Source organism: Sus scrofa, chromosome 11, assembly GCF_054392235.1.
Source record: "Sus scrofa isolate SSC_HxYL_T2T_F1_AM1 chromosome 11, Sscrofa_HxYL_maternal_Yorkshire_Landrace_v2.0, whole genome shotgun sequence".
Classification (NCBI taxonomy): Eukaryota; Metazoa; Chordata; class Mammalia; order Artiodactyla; family Suidae; genus Sus; species Sus scrofa.
The window spans coordinates 56,171,735-56,180,066 of NC_139393.1; positions in this window are offsets into that span (position 1 = coordinate 56,171,735).

Genomic DNA, 8,332 nt, shown 5'->3' on the forward strand with positions numbered 1-8,332 from the left:
GTGTAAAGGACTAGATGTCTGCTTAAAACTCTGGTGAAACCTTTGGTAAACAGAGATATGTGTGTAACTGCTACCTAGTTTGTTTTAAAGTTTTAATTTTTGAATACTAGGTTTTCTTAAAGTTAGAACTGTCCTTAGTTGCAAAATCATAACGTGAGTCATGCATCCTCTCTCCTTCGAAAATAAAGCAAGTAGTTTTCCATCCAAATATGTCTTTTTGAATATCTGACCCATGTGTAGGAGACTGGAAGACTGTGATGCCCGCTCTTCTATGACTCCCCCCTCCCCAGATTGAGCTAGGAAGCCTTGTGTAAAATTTATGGTACTCTTCAATGGGGGGAAGGGAGGAAATGCCGCTGTTCTGTTAGGGCTTGGCTGTCTGATCAGCAAGTCAAACTGCACGAAGTTTCTAGAAACAAAATAATGTGGCTGTACCTGCACTGCAACATTGTTTAGGTGCCTCTGTGACTGGATGATAAAGGACAATAGGAAGACAGGCAGTGATAATTATTAGAGGAAGAAAAACAAGAAAATACAGGTCCATTTATTTAAAGGGATGTTAACAGAATAAATGATCAGCAAACCACATTAAACCAAATCAGCAAACATAACCAGTATATATTAATATATCACATTAAAACTTTCACACTCCAAATGTATCCCTTTCTTCGTTTGGTCTTTTTTTTTTTTTTTTTTTTAGGGCCACACCCTCAGCATATGGATGTTCCCAGACTGGGGGTCGAATCAGAGCTACAGCTGCCGGCCTACGCCAGAGCCACAGCAACGCCGAATCCAAGCCGAGTCTGCAACCTACACCACAGCTCACGGCAACACCGGATCGTTAACCCACTGAGCAAGGGCAGGGATCGAACCCGCAACCTCATGGTTCCTAGTCAGATTTGTTTCTTCTGCGCCACGATGGGAACTCCTAGAATTTTGTACTGCAGAAAATTACTATAGAAAACAAAACACTTTAGGAGATAGACCATAAATTAGGCCACAAAAGAAATTTAAATTCCATCATACAGTGTTTGTAAGACAGAATGCAATAAAGTGGGGAGTTCCCGTCGTGGCGCAGTGGTTAACGAATCCGACTAGGAACCATGAGGTTGCGGGTTCGGTCCCTGCCCTTGCTCAGTGGGTTAACGATCCGGCGTTGCCGTGAGCTGTGGTGTAGGTTGCAGACATGGCTCGGATCCTGCATTGCTGTGGCTCTGGCGTAGGCTGGTGGCTACAGCTCCAATTCGACCCCTAGCCTGGGAACCTCCATATGCTGCAGGAGCGGCCCAAGAAATAGCAAAAAAAAAAAAAAAAAAAAGAATGCAATAAAGTTAGAAATAACTAACAAAAGGAGAGCTAAAAATGCCATTTGTTTGGATATTAAATAACATAATTATAATAAAACGTAAGTTATAAAGTCAATCATAAAAGAGATTAAAAAAGATTTTCTTGTGGGGTTCCCGTCGTGGCTCAGTGGTTAACGAATTCAACTAGGGACCATGAGGTCGTGGGTTTGATCCCTGGCCTTGCTCAGTGGGTTAAGGATCCGGTGTTGCTGTGGTGTAGGTCACAGACACGGCTTGGATCCCATGTTGCTGTGGCTGTGGTGTAGGCCGGCAGCTACAGCTCCAATTCAACCCCTAGCCTGGGAACCTCCATATGCCACAGGTGCAGCCCTAGAAAAGACAAAAAAAAAAAAAAAAGAAAAGAAAAGAAAAACTTTCTTGTATGATAATGAAAATGTTCTATATCAGTATTTGTGAGAAACATCTATACCAACACTTAGAGTGATATTCATAATTTTCAATATTGTTACCCGGAAACAAGTACAATTTGACGAAAACCAAATATTTAACCCAATAAGTCATAAAAAAAATCAACAGAAAAATCCCAAACATCAAGGATACTAAAATGTTTTTTACAAATGGCTACCATCTATTCTTCCCGTTCTCGCAGTCAGATGCTGCTTCTAGGACATGATGTCTAGGGAGTTCCCTTTATGGCTCAGCGGTTAATGAACCCGACTAGGATCCATGAGGATGCAAGTTTGATCCCTGGCCTCGCTCAGTGGGTTAAGGTTCTGGTGTTGCCATGAGCTGTGGTGTAGGTCGCAGAAGCGGCTTGGATCTGGCGTTGCTGTGGCTGTGGTGTAGGTCACAGACGTGGCTTGGATCCCTCACTGCTGTGGCTGTGGTGTAGGCCGGCAGCTGTAGCTCTGATTCGAGCCCTAGTCTGGGAACCTCCATATGCTGTGGGTGCGGCCCTGAAAAGACAAAAGATGAGAAACAAACAAACAAACTTCTGAGACTAGGTCTTAGGAAGCCTTGTGGCTTTTATTTGGGTGTCTTGGAACACTTACTCTTCAGGGTGTGTCAAAAGAACCAGTCACCATGTTAAAAGAAAACAAACCCTCATGGAGCAACACCCAGTGAACCATGAGAGACAATAATAAACACCTGTTTCAATCCAGTAAGCACTGAGTGGTTGGTCATACAAACATAGACAGGTGGCAGAGAATTAAATAATAAAGACAAGGACCAGAATCAATAAAATTTAAGTTACAAAAAGAGGATTATCAAGAATAAAACCTGTTTCAAATAAAAGCAAATAAGGTAGATAAAACGCTAGTCAGACTGGTCAAGAAAAAATGTTGCAAATTAACAAAATACAGAATTTTTTAAAAGGAGGAACAAATGTAGACACCATAGATATTTAAACCAATGAAAGTATATTGTAAATAATTATTAGCTAATTAAGTTGGAAGCTCTGAATAAAGGCCTGGGAAAAATATTAAATGCTAGAACTGGCAGGAAGAAAGAATTTGAACAAATTAATAAGCAATTGAAGTAATTAGCAAAGCCCTTTCCTCCCAAATAAGCCTAGGCCCAAATGGAGTTGCCAGCAAGCCCTCCTGGACTTCCTAGTAAGAGTTATCCTTTTTTATACAGTTGCCGCTGAAAAATGATGAAGAGGAAAAGCTGCCCATGTCATTTTATGACGCTAGTGTCATCATGATTCCCAAAGAAAATATGAGAAAACTGAAACCCCTATTTCCTTTATGAAAAATTGGTGCAAAAATTCAAAAAGAAAAAATTAATCGAATTCAACATTACTACCAAAACAAAAAATAAGCAAAACCAGAACAAAACACTGACAATAACACTCTGGAGCCCCCTGGCTTTTAATGTCCCAACTCAGATATAATAAGCACCATGAAAACCTGAGTCTTAGTCTGGTCTGTTCACAGATGCTAGGTTCCTGGAACAGTTCTTGGCTGGGTAAATGTTCCTTTGAAGAGTGAAAGAACAGGGCAGGACAAGACTTCTGTTTATATTACATGGTGTAGTGTCCTGGATTTGAGCCATGTTACAACTAAAATGCCACCATGGGGAGAAGATGGGCAGATAAATGCTACAGGGGAGGAAGAATCCTAAGAGGGGGCTGGGGTGGTGATAAGAGGGCAGAAGGGAGTTTGCTTATGGACCAGAGGCTCCAGATCATACAAGGAACCCTGTGAGGTTTTTTGTTTGTTTGTTTGTTTGTTGTTGTTGTTTTGTCTTTTTGCCTTTTCTAGGGCCGCTCCCACAGCATATGGAGGTTCCCAGGCTAGGGGTTGAATCGGAGCTGCAGCCACCAGCCGACGCCAGAGCCACAGCAACACGGGATCTGAGCCGAATCCGTGACCTACACCACAGCTCATGGCAACGCCGGATCCTTAACCCACTGAGCAAGGCCAGGGATTGAACCCATGGTTCCTAGTCGGATTCGTTAACCACTGAACCATGACGGGAACTCCAGGAACCCTGTGCTATTATGATTCACCAATAATAGCACAAGTCCCATGAGGAGCAGGGAGCCTCCTCACAGAAAACAGGAAATCTGTTAAAAGAACAGGAGAAAGAAACTAGTTGCCAAGGTCCTCTTCTTCCTCCCCCGCCTCTTTTTCTTCTACTGTCTACAAAGCCCTTGATTGTTGCAAAGGAGGAAAGAGACAAGGTCTGTGTCCTTCTATGACTGTCTGAAGGGATAACATCCACTGAGGAAATTAGAAAACACTTGTACAGCTATGTATGAATAGGTTCCTAATAAAATACACGGAAGAGCTGAGGGCACGAGATACAGAGTAGAAGAGGGACAGACAGGGAGCGCTCATTCATTGATCAAGGTCAGTTTTGAATCAAATCTTGAAGTAAATATTGGAATTGGGCAGAAGAGAGGCAGGCAATCCATTCAAATGGGAAGGAGAGCATCAGGTTGTGAGCTGGTAAGATGAAAGAATCGTAATTAGAAGGTCCTTGTGCTCAACTCCTGCCCAGGATTGGAATCTGCCGTGAACACCCACTCAGTTGTTTGCTAGCAGCTTTTGCTGTTGTTGTTGTTGCTTTTTCTAGGGCTGCAGCCACAGCAACACCAGATATGAGCCATGTCTGCCACCTACACCACAGCTCGTGGCAATGCAGGATCCTCAGGTTTTGATCCTAGTTCTGTCTTTCCTGAATATGAGAGCATGGACAAGTTCCTAAATTTCTTTTTTCTTCACTTTCCTCATCTGTAAAATGGGAATAATAATATTATTATCATTATTATTATATCTACCACATAGATTTGCCATTAGAAATGAATGAGTTGGAGTTCCCATCGTGGTGAAGCAGAAATGAATCTGACTAGGAACCATGAGGTTGCAGATTCAATCCCTGGCCTTGCTCGGTGGGTTAAGGATCTGGCGTTGTCGTGAGCAGTGGTATAGGTCGCAGACGAGGCTTGGATCCTGCATTGCTGCCTGTGGCTGTGGTGTAGGCCAGCAGCTGTAGCCCCCGTTCCGCCCCTAGCCTGGGAACTTCCATGTGCCGTGGGTGCAGCCTTAAAAAGCAAAAAAAAAAAAAAAAGAATGAGTTGATGTACGCAAAGCATGTAAATCAGTGGCAGGCATGTAAATGCTCAGTAAGTGTTAGCTCCATTGCTCTTATTATTACTATTGGCTCCAGCTCTACAACTGAGGACTCATGTCTCTATGGCAACGCTGCATCGCTCCTCAGTTATTCCAACATACATCTCCCTCTCAGGCAAAGTAGCCCAAGGGAACTATTTCATTTTAGGCCATAAATTTCTATTTTAACTCTCTAGGGTTAGACTGTAGACTCCTCAAAGGAAAGAAGTCTGTTTCAAGACTGACAAGAACCTTTATCAACTCTTCCTGAGACCACAGTCACAGCTTCCCAGCTGGGCTTCTCCAAGGGCAGTGTCTTTCAAACCACATTCTAGTCGCTTCCTGCATTACCTTCCTAAAGCGGGTGTCTCTTGCTAAAAAAAAAAAATCATTTAGAAATACATATAAGCCATATATATATATATATGTTAAACATTTCTAGAATCCACATTAAAAAGGTAAAAAGAAATAGGCAGAATTAATTTTAATATTTAACATTTTAACTCAGTATACCCAAAACATTATTCATTTTATATGTGAGCAATTAAAAAAATTGTGATATTTAAAATTCTTTGTATTTTGATACTGGGGCTTTGCAATTTTTTTTTTTTTTGGAAATAATTATTTAACCTCTGTGAGACTCAGTTGCCTCATCTGCAAAAGAAAAATGAGGAGTTCCTGCTATGGCAAAGTGGGCTAAGAAGCTGACTGCAGCAGCTTGGGTTGCTATGGAGGCATGAGTTCTATCCCTGGCCCAGTACAGTGGGTTAGAGACTCAGTGTTGCCACAGCTGTGGCATAGATCTCAGATACAACTCAGATTCAATCCCTGGCCTGGGAACATCCATAGGCTGTGAGTGCGGCCTTAAAAAAAAGTTTCCATAAGTTTGTGGAAGATGAAAATGTCATAATGCACATGAATCCCATTGTACTTGTTTCCTGTCACCACAGACTCAGCGGCTTGAAACAGCAGGACTTTGTCATTGCACAGTTTGGGGGAGGGGGTGGGGTCAGAAGTCTACTTGTGCTAAAATCAAGATGATGGTAGAGCTGCATGCCTTCCGGAGGCTCCAGCAGAGAAGTCCTTGCCTTGCCTTTTCCAGTTTCTCAGGGCTGCCTGCATCCCTTGGTTCCTGGCTGCCTCCTTCCTCTTCAGATCCAACAGTATGGGGTCTTCGAGGCCGTATCTTTGAACTCTGCTTCTGTCATCACATCTCCTCTGACTGAACTTCTCGCCTCCTCTTTCCCATGTTAGGATTCTCGTGGTTCTATCGAGCCTACCGGATTAATCCAGGTATATCGCCCCAGTTCAAGGTCTGTACCCTTAATCACATCTGCAAAGTTCCTTTTGCCGTGTAAGGTGACATGCTCACATCTGCTGGGGATTGGGATGTGGGCATATCTGAGGGGCTGTTATTCTGCCTACCACACCCGTGTATTACTGGGAGCCACTGGGAGCCCTTAACACATGTTCTCTTTTACTATTAGAAAATTGGATTATCGTTCTTGACAACATGGTGTTACTTAGATGCCTCTGTATTTGTATTTTGTGACTGTCTCATCTCGGGCACGCAGCAGAGCGCGGCATGTATTTACTCACTGACTCGTACAGTTTGTCCATCAGGCACCTTCCACCTGTAAGTCATGGTTACTAAACAACTGGGCATATCGTTCCCACCCTCATGAGCATGTCCCATCAAGTGTGGATATAGAACAGGTGCTCAACTATTTATTAAATGAATTAATTAAGCAAAGCAGCTTACTTACACTTCTGAGAAGCACATCAGCACCTTAGTTTCGCTACACTCTTTCCCTGGAATGCTCTTTCGGTTTGTGCTTGTCAAAACCTGTCCATCCTTTAAGACTAGGCTCAAATACCTGCTTCGCTCTTTTATTTTGCTTTTGCTTTTCAGGGCCACACCTGTGCAGCATATGGAAGTTTCCAGGCTAGGTGTCGAATCGGAGCTGCAGCTGCCAGCCTATGCCACAGCCACAGCAACGCTGGATCTGAGCCACGTATGTGACCTATACCACAGCTCGCGGCAATGCCGGATCCTTAACACACTGAGCAAGGCCAGGGGTTGAACCTGCATCCTCATGGATATTAGTCAGGTTCATAACCCCCTGAGCCACAACAGGAACTCCCTTGCTTTGCTCTTTTTCAGGAAATGGACATTGTTAAGTTGTAACTGAACATGCTTCTTGCCCTGCTTTGTCAGCTAAGAAACATAATGCAAAGTTGATGGCCTTTTTCTCTAGTAACTCCAAACTTAGTGGATGCTCTCTTCTAACTTTGGCTTTTATTTTCTTTCATAACTTCCTTGACTCCTTCCAGTATTTCTTTTATAGTCTGTGCATTTTTCCTAAGCTACCTTATGTCATTTGAGAAATGAAGCAAGAGTAAGTCAGTTGTTTAAAATGTATTATCCTTCTCTGTCAGTCAGCCAGGCCCTCTAGGAAGCAGATGCCAAGATAAAGTTAGAACAAGTGCAAGACAACTGTTGGAGGTGATGCCTATGAAAGATCAAGGGGTGAAGGAGTGGAAGGAGGCAGGCAGAGCCTTCAGACTTGCCGTGTGGGTTCAGTGTCTATGAAAGGACAGGAAGAAGGACTCTTGGGCAGGAAAAGCCTCTTACTACAGCACAGTTCTAAGGAAGTCTCTCGGCTAGCCCACATCCTGGAGTCAAGTTTGCCCAGAACGGAGTGCTTCTTTGGGTAGAAACAGCCAGACCCTCACATCCTGCCATGCTCTGTCACTGGCCCGGGCTGAAGGATTGAGTGTGGCTTTGGATCAAATGCGGTGGTGCACTGTTGACAATCACCAAGACATGGAAGCAACCTAAATGCCCGTCAACAGATGAATGGATAAAGATGTGGTACATATACACAATGGAATACTACTCAGCCATGAAAAGAATGAAGTCTCGCCATCTGCAGCAACATGAATGGACCTAAAGATTATCAGACTAAGCTAAGTTAGAAAGAGAAAGACAAATACCATATGAGTATCACTTATATGTAGAATCTTAAAAAATGATGCAAATGGACTTATACATGAAACAGAAATAGACCCAAAGACATACAAAACAAACTTACGGTTACCAAAGAGGAAAGAGGTGGGGGGAGCATAAATTAGGATTTAGGATTAACATTTACACACCACGGTATATATAAAATAGATGACCAACAAGGACCTACTTGCATAGCACAGGGAACTATGCTCAGTATTTTGTAATATCCTATAAGGGAAAAGAATGTGAAAAACAACATAAAACCTGAATCACTTTGCCATATATCTGAAACTCACACAACATTGAAAATCAACTACACTTTAATATAAAAAAAAAACCAATGCTGTGGCAGATTCCATAGGTAGGGCAGGTACAGGATGTCTGCTCATAGGCTA